The 22896-nt window shown below is 39.6% G+C and overlaps 1 protein-coding gene across 1 annotated transcript in view; it reads right to left on the reverse strand.

Annotated features, from left to right (window-relative positions):
* The window catches only part of Esrrg (estrogen-related receptor gamma), a 416227-nt gene extending 406205 nt beyond the window's left edge, over positions 1-10022 (reverse strand). The window contains exon 1 of the mRNA XM_013015075.1: positions 9938-10022. The gene's annotated coding sequence lies outside the window, so the exon portion shown is untranslated. The remainder of the gene's footprint in view (positions 1-9937) is intronic.
* Positions 10023-22896: the final 12874 nt, after the last annotated feature.

The following is a 22896-nucleotide window of genomic DNA, read 5'->3' on the forward strand; positions in this document are numbered from 1 at the left end:
ATAAAGCAAACCTTGAAAGCATTATGCTCAGCATTATGAATATTATCTGGCTTCACTTATATTAAGTTCCTATAGTAGCCAAACTCATCGAGACATAGAATGCTGGATGCCAGGGGTTAAGGGGGGAAAGAAATGGGTTTCACAGGTATAGAGTTTCAGTTTGAGACAGTAACAAAGGTTTGCAGATAGATGTTGGTAATATCTACTTGATAATTGTGAATGGCCTCAGTGCCAGTGAACTGTATTCTTAGAGAATGTAGTACAGTTTCTCACCTAAAGAAAAGGAAAATACTAGGGAAAACAATCAGCCCCCTAAATCTTTATGTAAATGTCTGAATCATACCTAAATCAAGTCTGATTGTTTTAGAGAAAGCATGTCAGGCACTATCAACAATTTCAGTGCAAATGTATTACCTAAAATGTCCCTCCCTCGCTGTTTCCTTTGCTCTTTTTCTCCTTCCAGTCCTCCTTCCTTCCTGAAACATTTATTGCACAACTGCTGAGCCTGGCTCAGGCCTAGAAGATGAGACTCAACAAGAACACCAAGATGAGAAAGGGGACGGTTAAGGTACAACATTATATCCCACTAAAGGTTAGAGAGAAGAAATTACTGTTTGTAATCCTGTGTGTGTGTGTTTGTGTGTGTGTGTGACTGTGTGTCTGTGTGTGTCTCTGTGTATATACAGGGATGGGAAAGAGGCCATACTTGGAGAAATTTGAATAGGAGTTAGGTAAAGCCCCAGGAGTACACAAAAGAACATTTCAGATAGTAATATAAGGCTCAAGTATCATTGCGGTTCTGACTTAGCTGAAGCTTTGAAAGGTAGACCGAGGGTAGGTCATGGAGAGCCTAAGAGGTGACATTAAGCCTTTTTAGACCTTTATCCCTGAAAGTTGAATGAGACTACTGAACTCGTCTCCCTTCTTCCCCATGATGTCATTCCGTTATAAAGATGCTAACCCTGGGATCTCTTTTCAAGCCCAGGTGGCTTGCCAGTAGTGTCAGGAGCCCCTCCACATGCTTCTAGGGCCTGTATCTGATCCACACCCCCCAAAACCTCCACCCACCTACTCATATCACCCTTACCTCATCCACATTGCCCACCTTACGGCTTCCCTGGCAACTCTCGTCTCTGAGTCTAGCTGTGACCCCTCACATCTGTCCTCACTTCAGAGACAGAGACATTCTGTCCAGTTCATCATGTAATCTTCCTTTCTGACTCACATCCCCTTTCTCTGACTCACTTCTTCTTTTCCACACTCATCCTTCTTTTTTCTTTGCCTCCTTTGAGCTCTCTTCTAACCTCTTCTCTCAGGTCTCTTCTGGATCCATATTTCTCTTTGATCCTCAAGTAATAAAGAAGACGTGAATTTGGCTCACTACCATCCTATCTTCCACTTTGCCCTCTGACATGAATATCAAGTGAAAGACATATTCATGGCCTTGTAAGAGGTGGGGTTTTTTTTGTCTGAGATGCATTGCCTCCTAACTGGGGTCTTTGAATTAAAGGCTAAGCATCTGAGACTCTTTCATTTTCCATCGGTGTCCTATATCCTTCCTGAGTCATGCTCTCCTGCAGTCATTTTGCAGCCATCCTGGATCCAGAAAGGACAGGATGACCTTCCAAGCATCAAGGACCAATCCTCAGACAATTGGATTGTCAGCCCACCTGATGCCACATCTGACCACCTCGACCATACCTGTGAGTTGAGACTGTTTCAACTTTGCATAACTTCAACTCTACTTCCAATTTTACCTACTTAACCTCTTAAGACAACTGTCTATCACCCTAAGACAGCTGAAGACGTACTGAAGTGTTATCTTCCCATGGCTGCCACATAACAAATCTCTTTTCTCTACGCTTCACCATGTCTATTTGTTATAGAGAGGTGAGTAGAAGAACCTGCCATGTGGTATTGTGGAGTTTAGACCTGAGATCTAAACACCTTCCTCTCACCTGCACAATTCCTACACTCACTTCCTTCTAATATTTATTTAGAAATACTCTCTTCTTAAGACACAACCTCTGATTTTCAAAGGTCACATTTTCCATTTTGAGTACTTACTCTGTGTCCCCCATCTCTGACCTTATTGTTGCTATAAATGGCTCTCCGTATCTAGAGATGGATTTGGTCTTCAAAACTTTGTTAGGATGACAGGACTTCACTCTGGTAAAGACATGAGATGTACTAAGAAATATGAGTTCTCTTTCCAGAAATTCCAAACTAGCTAAAAAAAGGGGGGGTAGTACATAATACTTTGCTCTTAAGGGCTGAGTTGTAAATGGTACCAGCATACTTTTTCCTCTAGACAGAGGAAAAGGGGAAGTAGATATCAGGAGGATTGTGGTTCAAGGTCAGCCCAGGCAAAAAGTTCAATAAACCTCCTCTCAGCAAAGAGTGGTGAGCATGGTGGTAGAGTACATGCCTGTTATCCCATCTATGTGGGAAGCATCAGTAGGAGGACCCAAGTCCAGTCCTGGACAGGCATAAAATAGCTAAAGCAAAATGGACTCAAGATGTGGCTCAAGTGGAAAATTGCCTGCCCAGCAAGCATGAAGCCAAACCCTATTACAATACCATCAAGACAACAACAACAACAAAGCAAATAAGAAAACATCACAGACCAGACAAATCTGCTCAAAGGAAATGTGTAAATCAACACTTAAACAGCAAGCCTGACAGGGGGTTGTGGAAGAAGTCTCAGATAGAAGCAACTGCAAGTGGCAGTTAGAATCTTCAAGTCTCACAATGATTGCCCTGAGACAGGCAGAGTCCAGACGTCAAAGACGTCAAAGAGCAATGATGCTTCATGCCAAATCTCTCTGCTTCTTATTTCTCCTCAAATTATCTATCTTGTGGGCTGGGAAGGTGACTCAGTGGTAGAGTACTTGCCTTGCATGCATGAGGCACTGGGTTCAATTCCTCAGCACCACATAGGCGTAAAAAGCCAGAAGTGGTGCTGTGGCTCAAGTGGTAGAGTGCTAGCCTTGAGCTGAAGAGCTGAGGGACAGCGCCCAGGCCCAGAGTTCAGGCTCCACAACTGACAAAAAAAAAATAATAATAAAGTCCTATCTTGTATATCTCTTTACCCTTATCATTCATCATTTTTCATGTTGGGAAAGGATAGGTCAAGGGGAGTCATTTTGGAACCTCATAGAGACCCAGCAATCTGCTAGTTTTGCCCACCTGAAAACCAAGCATACCCCTATCTCAGTTTTTTCTGGGTTATGTCAGTTTCCTGGCCTACTGATTCACCGTGCCTCCTCTCACCTACAAAGCACGTCAATCTGGACAATAATTGATATGGTCACCATTACAAAATCTCTCCACAGCCTGCCATATTGATAAGTAGCAACTCCTTCCTCAGTTTTCCTTGCTTAGCTTTGCAATATGGTTCTTTATGGTTCTTCTTATTCTCTGTTCCCTGTCTACTGTTTTGGCTCCTTTCTGGTGTCTTACTTTTCTTCCTAGACCCTACTTTTCCTAAAAATCTTTGCCTGGGTCATCCCTGTAAGCTTTCAACTTGTCTACCGATAACAATAGTACTTTTTTCTTCTCCAGGCGAATGGACAAGTGCAGAGTTCCCCATCACTTCAAATCTTGTCACAACTGAACCTTTCTGGACCTCCCAAATGTTACGCTATTCACCCAGTGTCTCAGAGAATCTCTGAATAGTGAGGTGATTAGCAATTGTCAATTTCTTTGCTGAGTGGCAGTACAGCAGGTAGAGTTTCAAGGTGGGACTTCCTGCATTTAAACCAAGCTCCTTTACTGGACCAAAGCACTGAACTTCTCTTACCTCATCTGCGCCACCTTTGAAATCAGATAATAGCAACTGCTTTTGTAGGGCAATTTCCAATATTACATGATTCATTCGATTTAAAGTACTCTAAAACTGTGGAGGACATAGAAAATATTATAGAAGCATTGGGTGCCATTACACATTTCAAGTTCACTGTAACAAATATACAAGATTATGTACTGTCTAGTGATATTTTGGTCAACTACAGGCATCATGTAACTTGGTGGTGGTACTTTCTAAGTCCATAGGATTTCTTTTTATAAATGGGTTGAAAAAAATATTATGGTTCATGTGATGTAGCCATCACAGAATTTAAGAGCAATGTACTATTCACATCTGTGGTAATGATGGTGGGACCATGTTATCTGTATGCAAGTCTATAACATAGATTGTGCACAGTATATAATACTTGATGATGCTGATAGCACTAATAACAAACAATGATTTTATTGGTCTATGTATTAATCATATTTATTTTTATCATTACTGTAGAGTACATCCTGTTTTATACAAAAGGATGTTTACTGTGAAACAATTTGTAATGAAGTGTTCACTGGCAGCAAACTTGTGCCCTTCTTGTTTACCATATCTCTCGAGTGCATTACCCAGCCAGATGAAAAGAGAGAACCCCATTTGCCTTTTCTTTACCAAACTCTGTCAGCATGTTTGGCACACACCTTGTATTTAGCACTTCAATGTTATTGTTTTTTTACTCACTACTGATTATGTTGTTTATCCTCATTTCCCTCAACTCCAACTTAAATCATTTTATGCCGCAGATTATAAACTAAGGCAGAATGGTAAGCATGCAGATTATATATTCAAGACACAGTTGATATTTTATCCAAATCTTAGCACAAGGAAAGTTCACCACACAGGAAGCACTCAGTAATTACTGGTAAGTGGAAGAGCTTAGGTGACTTTATAGAAAAACTAAAGCTCCACTAATTCTGTGACTAATATCAAGGTAGGTAAAATATCAAAGAAAACTTGAATTTTTCTCCTTCTTTCCCACTCACCACAGAATACCTTCACCCAAAAACCATATACATGTACACAGGACACATACACACAAACACACACACACACACACACACACAACTGATTGATCGATTGATTGATCAGTCCATTCAATACAGAACAGCAGCACCCAACCCCCCCCCCACCACATACAGTGGATCAATTGATCAAACCATCAATCTATCCTTCAATGGTTATTAACTGACTGTCCTATAATATAACACAATGTCAACATTGTCTACCTGGTGACAACATCACCATAGTCTATACATTTAGGGCTCAGTTGAATAAGACTATTCCATCCCCATGACAACCACCTGACATGTCCCTCAAAAGTTGTGGAATATGCACAACTTTGAACATGCTTCCAATCGGAGGTTCCCAACACCCTGACTTCACCTGATTGAATTAATTTGCTAGAGCAACTCATAGAACTCAAAGAAATATTGTGTCCAGTTTATCGTTTTAATAATGAATAGCAAAAAATACATCAGTGAATTGTAAATGGAATACAAGTGAGTTGTAAAAAAAGAAGTAGGGAAAAAATATGGAAAGGACTGAGCTTCCCTCTTCTCTGGTGTCCAGCCTTCCTAGAACCAAGTGAGTGCTGCCCAGACTACAGGCTATGAACACTGTGGTTCATGTGTTTTCAAAGAAACTGACTCTGTGTGTGTGCGTGTGTGAGTGCGCGTGCGTGCACATGCGTGTGAGGGTGGGCACACTCACGTGCATGCGTGGGTATATGTTTATCCTTGGGCTTGAACTCATGGTTCTGTCCCTTTGCTGAAGGCTAGTGCTCTACCACTTGAGCCACACCTCCACTTCCAGCATTCTGCTGCTTAATTGGGGATAAGAGTCTCAGGAATTTTTCTACCTGGGTTGGCTTTACCCCATGACCCTCTGATTTCAGCCACCTGAGTAGCTAGATTATAGATGTGAACCACCAGCACCTGGATGAATGGGAAATATGTTGAAAGTTCCAACCTTAAAATCATGGCTTGCTATTTATGATGACTTTCTCCCATTCAGAAGATTAAGGGAAGAGAGAAAGAAGGAGAGGGGGAAGAAGAGAGAGAGAGACAGACAGAGACAGACAGAGAGAGTACACAAAGTAGAGTAAAAGACACTTCAATCCCATCACACAGGAAATTCCAGCCGAGATTATGCGGTCCATGTCAGAGATGGAGGACAAAAGCCAAATATATGTATATTGGCTGAATATATATTCCTTATCATAAATCACAATATCTTAGTCATTTTTGGTTTCCTATACTATATGTTAATAACTGTAATGAAATATGATAAGGGCAAAAAACAGTCGGGGTATCATTTCTTAAAAAATGTATTTTCAAATAGTTGTGCAAGGGGTTTCCATTTACCATGTCGATTTATGTGCACATTGCATTTTGATCCATGTCATCTTCTCCATTATTCTCTCTCTTTGGCATCTATCCCATCTCCACTCATCTCTTCAAGTTTCCTAATTCCATTTTCACATATGTGTATTGAGTATGGTGACTACATTTACCCACCATTCCTCTTTCCATTTGTCTTTCACCCCCTTGTTGCCTCCACCCACCTCAACAAAACATGTTTCAGCCTCCTAGTATTGATATTGTTAAACTGCCTGTTAATTGTTCAAAAGGATTACACCATGGAAATCTACACCTGCATAACCTATACACACCAACTTAAGTCTGTTTGATTGTGTGTATATGCATATTGCCATCTATGTGTTTTATATACATGATTTTAAAGTATATATACTAGATATAACTTCCATATATAGATAAAACAGGTGCCCTTTATCTCTCTCAACCTAACTCACTTCACTCAAAATGATTTATCCATTTCTCTGAAAATAACACATCATTCTTTCTGATGGATGAATAAAATTTCATTTGATGTGTGTGTGTGGGGGGTGATGTGTGTACATTTTCTTCTTTCATTTGTTGGCTAAACAGCAGCTGAGCTGTTTCTACAATTTAGCTTTTGTGACTAGGGCTGCCATAAACATGAATGTGCAGATGCCTTTATTATATCCTGTGCATGTCAGGGTATCCTTCTTAGCAGGGAGATGACGTAAATATCTTCTACCAGGGCTCTCATGCACAAACTCATTGACATTAAGAGGATAAGAGTGAATATTTGGAACTTCCTGCTGTCACATTTTTAGAGAATTTGGAAATAAAATATACACACATGTATGCCATATATACACACATATGTGTATAAGTAAAAGTATATGCTAAATCATACACTTATCGAAATGCATGTTTCAATACCAAGTGTGATGGTTATGATCTGATTAACTTCAGTAGAAATAGTAGTACTTAGAGACCACATTGTCTTACTCCTGCTTACTCTGATTTCAGACGTTACTTGGCTCTCATGGACCTTGAGAAAAGGTAGGGAGTGTAAGGGACGGGGGGGGGGCATTAGCAAGAAAAATCTAATGTGCTGCATGTTCCCATGGAAATTTTGGCTGACACTGTAACGGTCAATGTTAAGCATCAATGGGAAAGCATATGGCCTACATTTCAGGATCAAAATTGCCCTATCATATCCTTTAGTAAATCAGAGAAGGAATTTCCAGTCATCATTGTTCAAACCCATTTGTATTCCCTGGGCATGTACCTAGTGGCAGAAATATACAGAGGCATTCTGAAAGTCTCCTGATGTATCCACCCTGTAGATTAGCCACTCACAAGCTGCAGAATTGTATGAATGACACTTACTCATTTAATTGGCACTTCTATCTACCCCAAGATAGAAGCATATTTTTAGACAATATGTTTAGTAAAAATAAATAAGTAAATAATTTGACATTTGGCCCTACACAGCCAGCATTAAGCTTTCTGCTAAACACTTAGTCATAAAGAAATAGAATTGACAAAGACATTAAAGATAGAAACAATAAAAATAGTCAGGAAGGGCAGGAAAGGGGATTGCCAAGATAGTCTTGTCTCAGTTTGCAAAAAGGTTATTAAAATACCAATGATACAAAAATAGAAATTGGACCATTTTTTTTAAAAGCAAGAGAATAAACTCCTCCTGGACTTTGTAAGACGCGTAGCTTAAAGGTTCCATTGATTAGTTGATAAGTTGGCTGGTGAATGATTAGTGGATTCGTCAGAAAGGTGTGAATTAGTTACTAGGGCTCTGCCTCCTATGAATAAAATGCGGAGTCTTCTCCCACCCTCTGTGACAGATGATATCTGTTTTCTGCTGTGAGTTTGAATTTAAGAGCCACTGAAGCTCAGCAACAGTATATTCTGGCTCAAATGAGCTGAAAATTGCATTCAATTTGAATTTCAAAAATGGAGGGGAGGAAGGGGAGAAAAAAAAACCCTCTGCACCCATCAAGTATCCACACTTTCCAACTACTTCCTGCTGCGTAGTTGCATTTTGCCAGGCTGGGGACCTGAAACCCAGGATGTGTCTTGCAGGGGAAAGAGCATCGCTGGATCCCTGCCCAGTCTGAGTTTAAAAATAAACTTTTAATAGTCAGGATCAAAGCAAACCTCACTTTTACGCACATGCATAATGCAGAATGCGACCCACCAAAGAAATAGATTTATCTTTCCCAAACTCACACTGGCCTAGTTCCCCTCCCCCTGCCCCTTATCTTCTCGGGAGGTGATAAAGGTGAAGGAAATTTCCCTGGGAAATAGAAAGTCAATTCTTTTCTAAATGAAAATGAACCCCCATGCCCCTCTCACTTAAAACCCTCCCTCCTTGTTGCTAGATCTGCTTCCTTCACCTGCCTCTCATTTCCCAGCAGATGTGTTCTTCAAAAGTTGAATGAGCGGCCATTGATTTTTCAAATCAAATCATACGTTAAATGCTCTAAGAGAATCGGTTATTTAAGGTAATCTTGTGATAAATTATTTTTTCAAAGCCAAGCTATTTTTAGTGTACGAATTATCACCCCTTCACGCAATGGCTCTTGTGTGCCTGGATTTAAAGCCTTTCTAAGTTTTCTTAAAGCAGAGGACACCTGTAGTTTTGAACAAGTACACTTAAGTACCAGCAATATTTAAAACCGTGCCGATGCTACACAAAACGGCAGGTGACATCCCAGAATCATGTAATGAAATGATTTGGGACCAGAACTCTATTTTAGGATAGTGTGAACTAAAGAAACAGGGTGAATACCACATTCATTCCCGTCTCCTTCTCCCACTGCCTCAATTATTCTCAATTTACAAATTAAGCAACTCGAGGGCCATGGAAAAGGTAGGTCTGCTTGCAGAGTGCCACCTTTCACGCTGAAGTAGAATCTGCTAAATATTGTTCCCAAATCTTCTGGTCTCCAGAGGACTCAGTATCACTGAGAAGCACCCCCTGAACAGGGACTCCTGGACAGTGCTCTAACACAGCAACACACAGGGTAACTAATGAATCTCTGCTCCTGCCCTAGAGGGGTGAAGGATACTTAGCTCTCCTGAATTCTAGCATTACAAGCCCAGACAGTCTCAACCAAAAGAATCCTCTTAGTAGTTACCACGAGCTCCTGGATTCAAATTAATGGGATGGTAACCAGGTTATGTAGGCATTTCATGATTTCCCATCAAAACTGGAGTGAACACTCCACTCAACTCTGAGGCGTTCTTAGAAAGAACTGGGGTTTGATCTGTCACTAAAGATACACCAAATTCGGAGAAACTAGAATGAGAAAGAGAGGACTTCTTAAGCATAAGACATAGAAGAATATTTTACTTTCTGTACTTCACCCAAATGATAAGAATTAAGAAATAAGTCTGATATTGACAACTATGGCTTACTCGTGTGCATAGCAAATTGATAGAAACAAGGGCAAAACCTTTCAACAGGAACCACATGGTTACTGCCACACGGACACTCAGTGAAGTACAATTCATCAATCATTATATCCCAGGAAACACTCTTGGAGGGCATTGCAAATGATGAGTTTGCATTTTAAGAGGCAGAATGAGGAAAGCATTAGGGCATCTTCATTCACATTACTGAGGCCACTCTTCCCAGTCCAACACAGAGGGACAATGGAACCAAGAGGCCATTTCTCCAACAGTGTATGTCACATAGGTTTACAAACGTTAATATCTCCTGCTGTTACAGGGAGTCACTTACCTTTCAAACTGCAACAACGTAAGTGTAGAGTATTTTTCTTACATCTTCATAATTTAAGATTGTTTCATTGATGAACCAGTTAAGTGGTCAGCTCTATTCATTTATGTGGCGTGAGCAAGGGTCCAACCCAAAAATGGAAAGAAAAAAAAAAGTGAGGTCAATTTTCTTGGTGACTTCCAGGTAATAGAGTTAAACACACATTAATGGCTATAACTTAAGTATGCCCTGTCTTTAGCAAGTCTTTGATTGCCATATTCAAATACACACACACACACACACACACAACTCAGGGCTGTACTAATACTGACACGAAGGTAAAGTTCTCCTTTTTATTTTTAAGTTTTCTTCCTTCTCAGCTTCAGCAGATTTATTGATCTTCCGCTCCCCTCTTATTTATAGCCAACATACCGGTTACGGTTTCAAAGCATTTCCCATTACAACACCCATTTATAATTTTAGAACAAAGAATTCTAAGACCAATGGACTTACTTCACATTAGTCTCCTAATGTACACATTTCTCCAAATATGATGGGTTTGTTTCTTATTTCTCCCATCCCCAGAAACAACGAAAGGGACAAGGTAGAAAGGTAAAAGTTTTATAACTATTTTTTTCCGTATCTCCACAGTAGGATTCAACCTAACATTCATCCATATGGTTTTAGGTAGAATGGCCAGCAAAAGAAATTGCTAGGCTGAAACCTCAGGAAACTGCTGATATTCTATTGATTTGACCAAGAAGACCAGCAATTTTACATGACTCCATACTTCTCAGATCATCTTCCTCAGGTACAAAGGTTGTTGAGAACCACATAGCAACCTTCTGTTTCTCCAGGAGAATGGCAGTTCAGGGATGAAGAGGAGAAAAGGCTGTGACCAATGGGTGACTATGATGTCCATGGGTGACTGTGATTGGTACCTGCTTTAGTACAATGTATTACATAAAAAGATGTGGGCAGGCCTGGGAAGGTGGCTCAGTGGTAGAGTGCTTGTCTTGCATGCATGAGGCCCTGGGTTCAAATCCTCAGCACCACATAAGCAGAAAAAGCCGCAAGTGGCACTGTGGCTTAAGTGGTAGAGTGCTAGCCTTGAGCTGAAGAGCTGAGGGACAGCACCCAGGCCCAGAGTTCAGGCCCCGTGACTGGCAAAAAAATAAAAAAAGATGTGGGCAAATTAATTCAACAGGTAGCACCAGGCCACTCCTTAAGGTATGAATGTAGTTATGTGCAGACTTCTAAGAGAGTAAACATTTCAAAGATCTATTGTCATTAGGAAGAGCTCAGAGGAGCAGATTCACTAAGGCTTTCAGACAATCTATTCACTAAGACACCCTTCAAGCCCCTAGCTTTCGCCCTTTTCTTTCACAAATGGAATTATAAGTCAAATGCTTGACAACAACCAGGAAGGAGAAAGATTAAGATTTCCATCGTGATGCTACAAAAAAAAAATACTAGCTAGAACCCTACTGTGACAATTATTTGCTCTAAGGGTAAAGAGAAGCAGTTGGAGTATGAGAAAACACAGGGATACTGTTAAAATAAGTGTTCGCAGAGTGTATGAGGTGAAGATCAACTTAAGACCAAAAATGGAGGTTGCTAGTATGAAGTGGAATTCCACTGGATTTTGAATGGACAAAGAAGCTGGTTCATACAGAAAACTGGAGGATGTATTCAGTTTAGTCATGAATAATGAGACAGAAGGCAGGATGACTCAAATGTGAGAATCCAACCCTAGTCATTTTCTAGGATTATTTTCTAGGATTATTATTCATAGGAGTCATATTCAGAAGCTGTAATTTGTATATGTGTAAAAAAGAATTAAGTATAAAGTGTTAAGAAGAAAACCACCCAATTGACACAACATAGTTAAAGCCAGAGAGGCACTAAGTTAGGTTGTTAGTAACTTTACTAAAGAAAGGACTTAAGTGGCATAAGAGAAAAGATTTGAGTCAACCAGAATTCTGAAGGCACTGATTTTCAACAGTTAGGTTGCTGTCTAAGTGATCCTGCCACTGTTCATGACACTATAGATTATTTGTCAAACTACTCTGTTGAAGTTGATGAAAATTTAAAATAATGTTAGTATTTTAGTACCATCGGTTTCTAGAAGTGCTTCTCTGATTCCATACACACATTTCTTAGAGCAGAGACATTCAGTTTAGGAATGTGAGCATTTGCTGGTGGAAAGAAAATAGTGGAGCATTGAAAGAGTATATGGACTTAGTTCCTGTTGCTCTATGATCCCCACTTTTTGAAAATGTAGTATTCATTTCTCCATATTAATACATTTTAAGTGACAACAAGCAATCCATGTGGAATTTTTTTTAATTCAATACTCTAGATAATTCACTGAAGAATAGGAAACAAACAAGACCACTCTCTAGAAGTTTAGTGACAGTCTGGAAGAAAGTTTGTGGGTAACTTAGAAAACTTATTCCTGCTTATATCATTAAAAAAAAAAACAACTAAATGCAACGGACCGAATTACAAACAACCAGTTGTAAACCATAAAGTAGAATACAACTATGTTACAAGCTAAGAATTGGCTATCCCCAATTGTTTATCGAGATAGGACATAGAAATTGACCACAAACAAATTAATTCCAAGGTGAAAAACTCTCAGGTACAATGGCTTCGACAGTGCAGTGCCAATGAACAATGACATTCCACCTCAGCTATGACATCTGAGGTTAAATAGGAAGTTGCCCCTGGATTTTCTTTTCTAACTCTGAAAAAAAATATTTGTGTAGGAAAATTCAGCTCCCTAAATGACCTTCATCAATGGACATGGGTTAAAGCAGCATGATTCATACCACCTCAACTACAACTACCACCACCACCTTCTGTAGCTTCTATCTGCTACAGATGTCTCCTTAGAGGGGAGTTCATCCTTCTACCTTCTGAGAGTACAAAAGGTCTGTCCTCAAGTCCCAAGTTGGTTCTAAATATGGAAATTCGAATAAATAGAGAAGCCAGTTAGCACATCATAGTTTCAAAACAGAGCAGCATGGAAAGAACCATTCATAGCATGTCAGTCCTCGAGATATCTCATGATGTAGTCCAAAGCCCTAGGAAATACAGCTTAAAGATGAGTCACCTATAGTCTGCGTGCACTCAGGTACAAAGCTAGATGAGATAGAATTACAGGTTTGGGGAGGATCTTTTGTTCTTGTTGTTGTTTTTTGTTTGGCTCTTAGTCATAGGGCTTGAACTCAGGGCCTGGAACACTATCCCCTGTGCTCTTTTGCTTAAAGCTAGTTGTCTACCACTTGGAGTTACAGCTCGACTTCTGGTTTCATGGTGGTTCATTGGACCTGAGTCTCATGAACTTTCCTGCCTGTGCTGTCTTTGAACTTTGATTTTCAGATCTTAGCCTCCTGAATAGTTAGGATTACAGGCATGAGTCACCAGTGCCAGGCTTTGTGTTGTTGTTTTGAAGTACCAAGATTTGAACTCAAGGCTTCATTCATGTTTACAGGGTAGATTGTCTACCACTTAAGCCACACTCCTAGCCCTTTCTTTTTTCTCAATATAACATCTAGCATTTTTGCCCTAGGCTGGCCTTGAACCACAATCATCATCTATAAACTTCCTAAATCACTGGCATTATTGTATGCATCACTACACTTGGCCTAAAGGTATTTTTAAAACAGAGAAAAGCAAGTATCTCCTTTGATTCTTTTGACTATATCCTTGGTATACAGTTAGATTGTAAAGGTAAACAGAAGAAATTTCTCAGCTTTCTCTATTTCCTACTGTATGTTTTTTATTATTATTTTGAATCTGAATAGGCTTGATTATGTGAAAGTTCAGAGGGAGGATTTCAATAAGGCAATCTGAAAAGGTTATCCCTTTTTACAGAACAAAGAATGATTTCAACTCCACCTCCTAGGAAGCTATCTGTAATGGTAAGAAAATAAAATATACTCTCTATGATGCTCCCTGAAAGGTTGAGATTCTTTGAGAGTACAGTAATCCATTCCTTTAGATACACATTTTCTGAGATGGATGTAAAGTAAGGTTTCCTGCAGTACAATTGAGCCCACACTTAGAACAGTAGATAGAACTTCCCCAAAACTTTGCTCATCCACACTTACTCTTTTCAACTGTAATAATCTCATTTACCTTCTGGTATGGTTTCTGATGGGGAATGCTTTTCTGTAAGCAAAAAAGTGAATAAAAATAAGTGATTGCTTGCTTAAGTCAGTGGAGATTCTCTATTCTAACATTCTTTCAATGATTCATTCTACCCTTGGAAATGTACAAAGTAAGGAAAGGGAAGAACTATCAGGGGATGAAAAAAAAATAAATGAAAGACTAAGCAAATGTTGGAAATAAATAAGAAGGTTTACATGGAAAGAAAATATTGCTTCCATTCTCTGGCTCAGAACACCATTAATACTCCTCAAATCAAATGGAGAAGCACTTCCTCTGCCCTGCAGGACATTAGAAGACTACTGTTGATTTAAAAAATAAAGAAATAAAAACCTTAAGGAAGATCCACTACAAAAGCTTCATTTTATAAGCAATAAAAACAAAAAGAGGTCCTGGCTGGATACCTTTAAACCTAGCTGTCCAGGAGGTTACAATCTGAGGTTCAAAGCCAATCTAATCAGGAAAGTCCATGAGATTCTTAATCTTTAACCATCAGAAAAAACAAACAAACAAACAACAACAGCCAAGCCAGAAGTGGAGCTGTGGGTCAAGTGCCAGAGTGCCAGCCTTGAACACAAAAGGTAAGGGACAGTGTCCAGTGGTCAGGCTCTGCCATACATTAAAAAAGGTCCTGGAAAGCAATTCTACTTACAAGAAGCCATGAATCCTGGAGGCCAGGATCACCAGGGACCAATCCAATGTCACTAACTAGAGGTGTTTGAATGCAACAATGGCTTTACTGAGTCTTAACCATCAATGACACCCACCAAGAAAGGGGATCTCTTCTATGGGGGATGTGGGGGGGGGGTGGAGGGAGGGAAGCAAAGATTGTCTCACTGCATTAGAACCTGCAAGAACAGCTGGAGTCGAATAAAGCTAACATTGGGTGCTGAGCCTGCTTCCGGGGTAACACCACCTTCAATGACAGCACACTACAAGTTCAGAGGGATAAGTCCAATTTTAATAGAACCAATAATCCACGTCTGTGGCTGTATATAACATTCCTACTAATTAATTAAGAGTTCTCCACTATTATCAGTCCACTCCACTATTATCAGTCCATCAGCTAGCACTCACTCTTATTCATAGAGTGATATGCAATAAATGAGAAAGACTCCATGTCCTAGGTAAAGCCAAAACCCAAATGACAGTGTCATCTGCTCCCCCAAGGAGGCAAAGAAACAAAAGGGGAGTGAACGGAGGTTTTATTAAACAAAGGTAAGAGCAGCACACCAGGCAGGGATGGTGGTGAGGAAGGAGGCATTTGCTCAATCAGTACCTATTTTCAGAATTTCCTTTAAGCTGGCTTGGACTGAGAGACATCAATTATTTAAAGACAGTAACATGATGCTTCCTTTGTTGAGGCAAATCTGCAAGCAGACCCCGAGAGAAAATAAAAAATGAATTAGGTGGAATTTATTAGTGTGCTTGAAGAAAAAAAAAGAAAGAAAAAGATTTAGCAATCAGGATTGACTGTGTTCTAGAAATAGTTCAATTTTTGTCTTCTCAGATCCACAAACCTTTTCTGGCTCCCTTTCTCCTGAGCTATTTATTCATTATCTCCTATAGTAGATCACACACAAAAAGGAGGGTATGAATCATTCCAGAAACTTCTCCTTTCTTTTCAGATTCAGCTTGATGTATTGTCTTCATTTAAATTACAAATACACTAATCTGTAACACTGTTTACCAAGTAGCATTTTAAATGAAAGATACAAGAAATTGCATCATTCACAGTTTAAAAATGACTTTAGACTCTGAACCTTATAAAAAATAAAAAATAAAAAAACATTTTTTTTTCTTAAGCCCACAGTGTTTTCCGTCTTTGGCTGCAATATTTCTGTCCAGTGAATGAAATTCAATTAGTAGGCTTTGTACTTAGGACATTATGATTCTAATGGTTGGGTTGAATCAAAATAGGAGTGCCAAGCCCCTAGTCCTGATTTTTGGCAGCCCATGGTTAAGGAAAAATTCAACAGACTATGTTGGCCAAAAGGAAACCTAGCTTCAGAGAAGCTTATGTGTCCACCATTATTAGAGAATTCGGAAAGAAGTGATTTTCTCCCTGAGATGGCTCCTTGTTACTATTTACTAAGAACATGAACTAACTTTTTGAGAGCCCTCAGTTCCTGACTGGTTCATTACAAGTTTTAATACTATCCCAAAATAACAAGTGGTCTGTTCTAAGCCAGTAACTGAATATATCATCTATTTGATTCACCCTGAAGTTTTGATCTGCCTCTGCTTTCATTACAAATAACAGCAGAGAGACCAGAATCTTTCTGATGGCAGCACAGCCCTCCCAATTAAAAAATAGCAATAAGAATTTCATGCAAAAGCAAAATGAAGCCCAAGATATGGACACAAGAGGTTTTTCATTGTTGTTGTTGTTGTTTTTAATGTACTATGTAATATTTTCGGTTTCTTTTACATGTTCTTGCCCTATGGTATATCCACTGTTGTCACTGTATTTGATTTTGGTACCCTGTGTTTCGTATATACATTTATCTAAAATGCTGAAACAAGGACACAGGATGACCCATTGCAACAGTGATACTCATAAGACGTTATGTTGGAAATGAACTTTACAACTTCGGGGGTGGAGGAAAAGGGGTGGGAAGGGATAGTAGGAGTAAAACAAAAGAGGAGGTACCAATGTTTGACAAGTAATGTACTCATTATCTTACCCAGGTAACTTAACCCTTCTGTACAGCATCTTTATAATACAATAAAAAAATTTTAAGAAGAATATCATACAAACCCAAAGCCTATACAACAAAGGTACCCAGAATATATGATCAGTGCGGGCTACATTTCTGAAAATATGTTTACATAGAGCCAAAACATCAAGGCTGAAACTTATTGTGTCTCCTGTCCTTTCCTGGACCACTCCAATAACTCAGACACATCACATCTCTACATACACACACCAAAGAGAATGTAAAGCACAAAGCAAGCTAATTATCACATAGTCTGATGCTCTGGACCACAGAAGCAATAGCTAACCATTTCAGAAGAATGTTTGTACAGCCATTGTTCTATCAATCACCTTCTTAATTAATTAGCCAATCGAGATCTGAGCTTCTATTTGCCTTTCAGAGGTATCAAGGTCTGGGAATATAAATCTGTGCCAAAGTATGGACTTAGTATACAGAAGTCCCTTGGTGTGATCCCTGGCAGCATAAAAGTCAGTAACAATAACAAAGAACACAGATGAGCTTGTAATCCTTCTTTGCTTCTCTAGACCAAAACAAAGGAGTGTGCTTGGCATCTCTTTTCCCTTGCCACCATCCTACATCCTAGCTTCTTAGAAAACAATGATGAAATATTCACCACAAATGTCAAGAAGGAAGAAATGAATAGCATAGATAGATAGGTAGGTAGGTAGGTAGATAGATAGATAGATAGATAGATAGATAGATAGATAGATAGATAGATAGATAGATAGATAGGTAGATAGATAGGTAGATAGATAGATAGATAGATAGATAGATAGATGTCCCATCTGACTTTGGATAGTTCTAAATGGATGGCCTAAAAGTGACCCAGGACTCGGCACAGATGGGCAGCCTTGATGGCATTCCACGCACTGGTGGCTGTTTTTGCTGTTAGTTTTGTTGTGGTTGTTTTTCCTGATTCAAAATTGTATAGCGGGCTGGGAAGGTGGCTCAGTGGTAAAGCGCTTGCCTTGCATGCATGAGGCCCTGGGTTCAATTCCTCAGTACCACATAAGCAAAAAGAAAAAAGCCGGAAGTGGCGCTGTGGTTCAAGTGGTAAAGTGCTAGCCTTGAGCTGAAGAGCTGAGGGACAGCGCCCAGGCCCAGAGTTCAGGCCCCACAACTGGACTCAAAAAAAAAAAAATTGTATCACCCTCCCCCACCCACCCCAATCTGTTGTTGATGTGATTAGATCATATCAATGGGTTTTGTAGGTGATAAAGAGATCCATTCCAAAGTGAATGTCTTCTTGTGTCAAATACCAAGACAGCAAAGGCCCATTCACTTCCTTCTCATAAAAGGGATTACTTCATATGTGTTTTCTCAGACTCCATCAAGAGAATGACCGTCTGAAACGACTAGTCTGTCTCTTCAACACTTCTTAAACCCACATTTAGTGTTGTTAGCTTGAAACCATCTACCCTGTCTGTATTTATGCCAAGTATCTTGGCAAACAATGCAAATCAACTAAGATCTCACCTCAAGAAATAGCTAGCTATCACATCACTGAAAAAAGGGCTTTAATTTCTTTCTCTTTTGGCAAATAAAAAGTGTTCCAGTTGCGTCGACCAACATTCATCATTTTCTTCTAGGGTAAGCAGTTCACACAGCATAGGCCATCCTTATATTGTCATGTGGTTGGGTTTCCCTCCATGTGTGGGGGGACAGGCATCTCTCCACACTTGGTACACGAAACCACATTCCTCAGTGGTTTCTTCAATGCACTGAATTCAGCTACAAGACAGAAGGGGGTCAGTCTTCAAATCCATCTTGAAACATTCATCATAGACTTCATGTGAAGAGAAAATTAACTTTTATTCTGTTTGAGCCACTAAATACTCAAGGGGTTGTTTGATACTCAAGTTACTATGATCCGAACAATACTTTATCATCTCCCAACTGTTTCTTGTCCTCTGACAACGGACAGCCTTCTCATTAGGACTGGTCAGGACTGAGGATATAGAAAAAGGGGACCTAAAATGGTATTGCTTTTTCACTTACAGATTTTGTTTCACTTAAGTCTTTGATTCCATGTGCTTGGGCATTCATTTCTACAGTTGCCAGCTATAAAGCTGGATTACTTCCACAAAGCCACAATACAGAATGTAGCTTATATTCCCCACACACAGTGATGTCACCTAAATGAAATGTTCCAATTTAGAATCATTTCCACGTTAGGAATATATGAGGAAGCCAATCCATATGCCTCGCCACTTGTCAAGGAAATTAACTATAAAGACAGTATCGATGTTATACAATTAAAATGAGAGCTCTTGACGTATTTAATTTCCCCCTGACCTGACTTTCTTCAGTCATTATGGACAGAAAATGTATGAATTCATTATTTGCAAATAGCTCAGATTGCTTAATATATTCTAGAAGGAACTAAGCCTCCTTCTTGTATGCACATGCCCATACATACATTCAAGCACACATGTTTCTCTATAAAAAGCAATAATAATAATGAAGGTAAAGATAAGGGGGTATTCCAAGTTGTTAGCAAAGATGAGTGGATGTAGCACAATTATAAACGTATTATAGTACATATATCTATCAGATCTTCCCATAGTACTCTCAAGGAAGGAAGAAGGGAGGCAGGAAGGGAGGTTAGAAAATTAAAAAGTCATTTTAACCTTTCCAGATTATTTACCACATAAAACATCATATGTTTCCCCCAGTGAAATTGCATAAGGAATCTATTTGAGGGTGTTTGGGATTGTTGTGTTTAAAAAAATTTTTTTTACAATCATAGCTCTGAAGCTTAATCACTTGTATGTGTTACAAAACCAGATGGTTCAAGTGGGTGTTTGTTTACAAGCTCTTTGCATAAGGATTTTAGCTTCTTTTTAGACCAAAGCTGAACATTTCAACTTCGAAAGGAGGCAAACACAGGAATAAATGAAACAAGAAAAATAAAAATTACTGGATTTCGTAGATTCCCGGGTTTCCTGCCTTCACTTTGTCATGGTGGTGTGTGTGTGTGTGTGTGTGTGTGTGTGTGTGTGTGCGCACGCGCGCGTACATGCACGCACACACACATGTGTGCCTACCTACTAAGGCTTGAACTCAAGGCCTGGGTGCTATCTTTGAGCTTTTTTATGCAAGGCTTGCACTCTACCACTTGAGTACAGATCTGCTTCTAGACATTTACTGATTAACTGGAAATTACTCTCATTCATGGACTTTCATGCCCAGGCAGACTTCCATCCTCATCCTCAAATCTCAGGCATCTGAGTATCTAAGACTATAGGCATGAGCCAGCAAGTCTGGCAGGGTATTGTGCACTGTTATAAGGTATTTTGTGGGCTCAGGAAATGGGGCATGTGCTTAGAGCATTTTGAGGTCTATATGGCACATCATCATACTTTAAGGGAGAGAGGCATTCTGGATGCCACCTAGAAATGAAGAGAGACCTCTTGCCTTCCCCACACCTTCCTGAACTCTTGAATGAAATGTTTCCTGCTGTTTCTAGCCTCCTGAACTAGGCTGTGCTGGCCAGCCACATCTACCTGCGGCTCTTTCCTTTTGGAAGTAGACAAAAAAAGGGAAAGGAAATTTCCCCATACTTTGTTTTCTGTATGCTAACCACATAGCCACTACTACTTGCAAACATACAGAGGCCAAAGGTTTCTTTACTGAAAATAAGTGGCCTGATCACAAAGGGTTTCATAAAGGAGCATGAACGCTTTCACAAAGGCACACACTTGTAAAACTTAAAACATAATCAGCATGGCCCAGTGCCTGTGGCTTATGCCTGTAATTCTAGCTACTCAGAAGGCTGAGCTCTGAGGATCCTAGTTCAAAGCTAGCCTGGACAGAAAAGATTTCATGAGATTCTTATCCCAAAGTAACTACTCAAATACCAGAAGTGGCATCTTTGTTGCTCAAGTGTTAGAGCGCTAGCCTTGAGCACCAAGAGTCTTAGGGACAGCTCCCAGGCCTTGAGTTTGAGCCCTACAACTGACAAAAATAAAATCATCATGGATTTCTTGTGCCCTAGATGAGCAAATCATTTCTTTGCTAGACCACTGAGTACTCCAGGGAAACAGAACTACCTTGCAAATGAAACAAAGGTAGCCAAGGCTTTTGGGGGTTTTGTTTTGGCTTTTTTGTCTCCCCCTCACTCTCCACAGCCCACCAAGTCTTGGAGCTCAGAGTCTGGTGAAGTTCTGAGCTTTTTATTTTCTTCTTTGTTTTCCTCAAGGTTAATAATGCTTTACCACTTGTGCCACAGATCCGCTTCCAGCTTTTTGGTGTTTCATTAGAAATAAGAGTCTCATAGACTTTCCTGCCTAGGTTAGCTTTGCACCCCAATCCTCAGATCTCAGCTTCTTGAGTAGCTAAGATTACAGGTATGAGCCAGTGGTACATGGCTTGACTTCATTTTTTTTTTTTGGGTCCGGTTGTGGGGCCTGAACTCTGGGCCTGGGCGCTGTCCCTCAGCTCTTCAGCTCAAGGCTAGCACTCTACCACTTGAGCCACAGCACCACTTCCGGCTTTTTCTTTTTGCTTATGTGGTGCTGAGGAATCGAACCCAGGGCCTTGAGCATGCAAGGCAAGCGCTCTACCACTGAGCCACCTTCCCAGCCCCTTGACTTCATTTTTAACAAGATGAATTATCAGTATATTAATACTAGATCATTAGAGCTAATATTACTGTTTACTTTATAAGTAGTCCATTTATTTGTATTAGGTACACTGGGCTCTTTTTGTTACTACTCAATTAAGATATCTGAAGTCAAGGAAAGTCCATAAATACCTTACCATTTTTGTGAACTTGTTTGTATCACAGTAGCAAATGAGCCATGAATTTTACCCTAACAGAAAGATGTGTAATCATTATCATTTGATCCTAAACTTCTGCTAGTTTGAGAAAACCTATTTATAACTTCTTTTAGATTACCTCCACAGAATGTGATATCATTTGACTGTGTCTTTCTGCCCTACCCCAGGAATTTATTTAAGTTCATCAATTGTGCCTTTAAGATAAAGAATATGTGACATTTACCATTACTTTTGTTCCTGGGTCTCACATCTGAGATTCAACCAAGTGCAAATGAGAAATATTTGGGAGAACCAAATAGGTCTGTGCTAATCACATACAGACTGTCTTCTTGTCATTTTCTCTAAATAATACAGCATAACAATTATTTACATAGTCTATATTGTATTAGGGATTATAAGTAATTTGCAGGTGATATGCTATTTCTATGAAGGATCTGAATGTGTATGGAATTTAGTGTCTCTGAAGACCTGGAACCAATTTCCTGTAGTATTGAGAGACAAGCACAATTCTTGAGAGCACCTATAGTCATTACTATTTGAGATGTGGAGTTCAACAGGACTGAAGCAAGCCCAGACAAAAGTTAACAAGATCTGAGCTCCACATTCCTGCTGGGTATGGTTCAGTATAGCTGTAATCCCAACACAAAGGAGATAAAGGTAGGGGATCACCATCAAAGGCCAGCTCTGAGCAAGAATACAAGATGTTAGATAAAGATAAAGCAAAAACTGGTTCAAGTGGAAGAGCCCCCCCTTGGCCTACTGTGAGGCTCTGAATTCAAACCTCATACCACCAAATACCACCTCATACCATCAAAAAGCATGTACAAAAAACATACTAGCCAGGCGCCAGTAGTTCACGCCTGTAATTCTAGCTACTCAGGAGGCTGAGATCTGAGGATCATGGTTCAAAGTCAGCCCAGGCAGGAAAGCCCATGACACTCTTATCTCCAATAAACCACCAGGAAAACCAGAAGTGGCGCAGTGGCTCAAGTGGTAGAGTGCTAGCCTTGAGCTGAAGAGTTGAGTGACAGCACCCAGGCCCAGAGTTCAAGCCCCACAACCAAAAAATAAAATAAAATAAAAAGTATAAATTAAATAAATGTATGAATGAATGAATGAGTACACATAACTGTCTTCCAATTTTAATAACCTTGAAACTTAGTATGTATCTGTAGTCTTTACAATGTAAATTTAGGAATACCTAAATATTTTAGCATATTCATAATTGATGTGACTATGTTGTGGAAAGTAACATTTATGAAAGAGCTTTAGCATTGTTTATGGACTTTAATAAAGGAAAGTGTA

Source organism: Dipodomys ordii, unplaced genomic scaffold (assembly GCF_000151885.1).
Source record: "Dipodomys ordii isolate 6190 unplaced genomic scaffold, Dord_2.0 Scaffold26, whole genome shotgun sequence".
NCBI lineage: Eukaryota > Metazoa > Chordata > Mammalia > Rodentia > Heteromyidae > Dipodomys > Dipodomys ordii.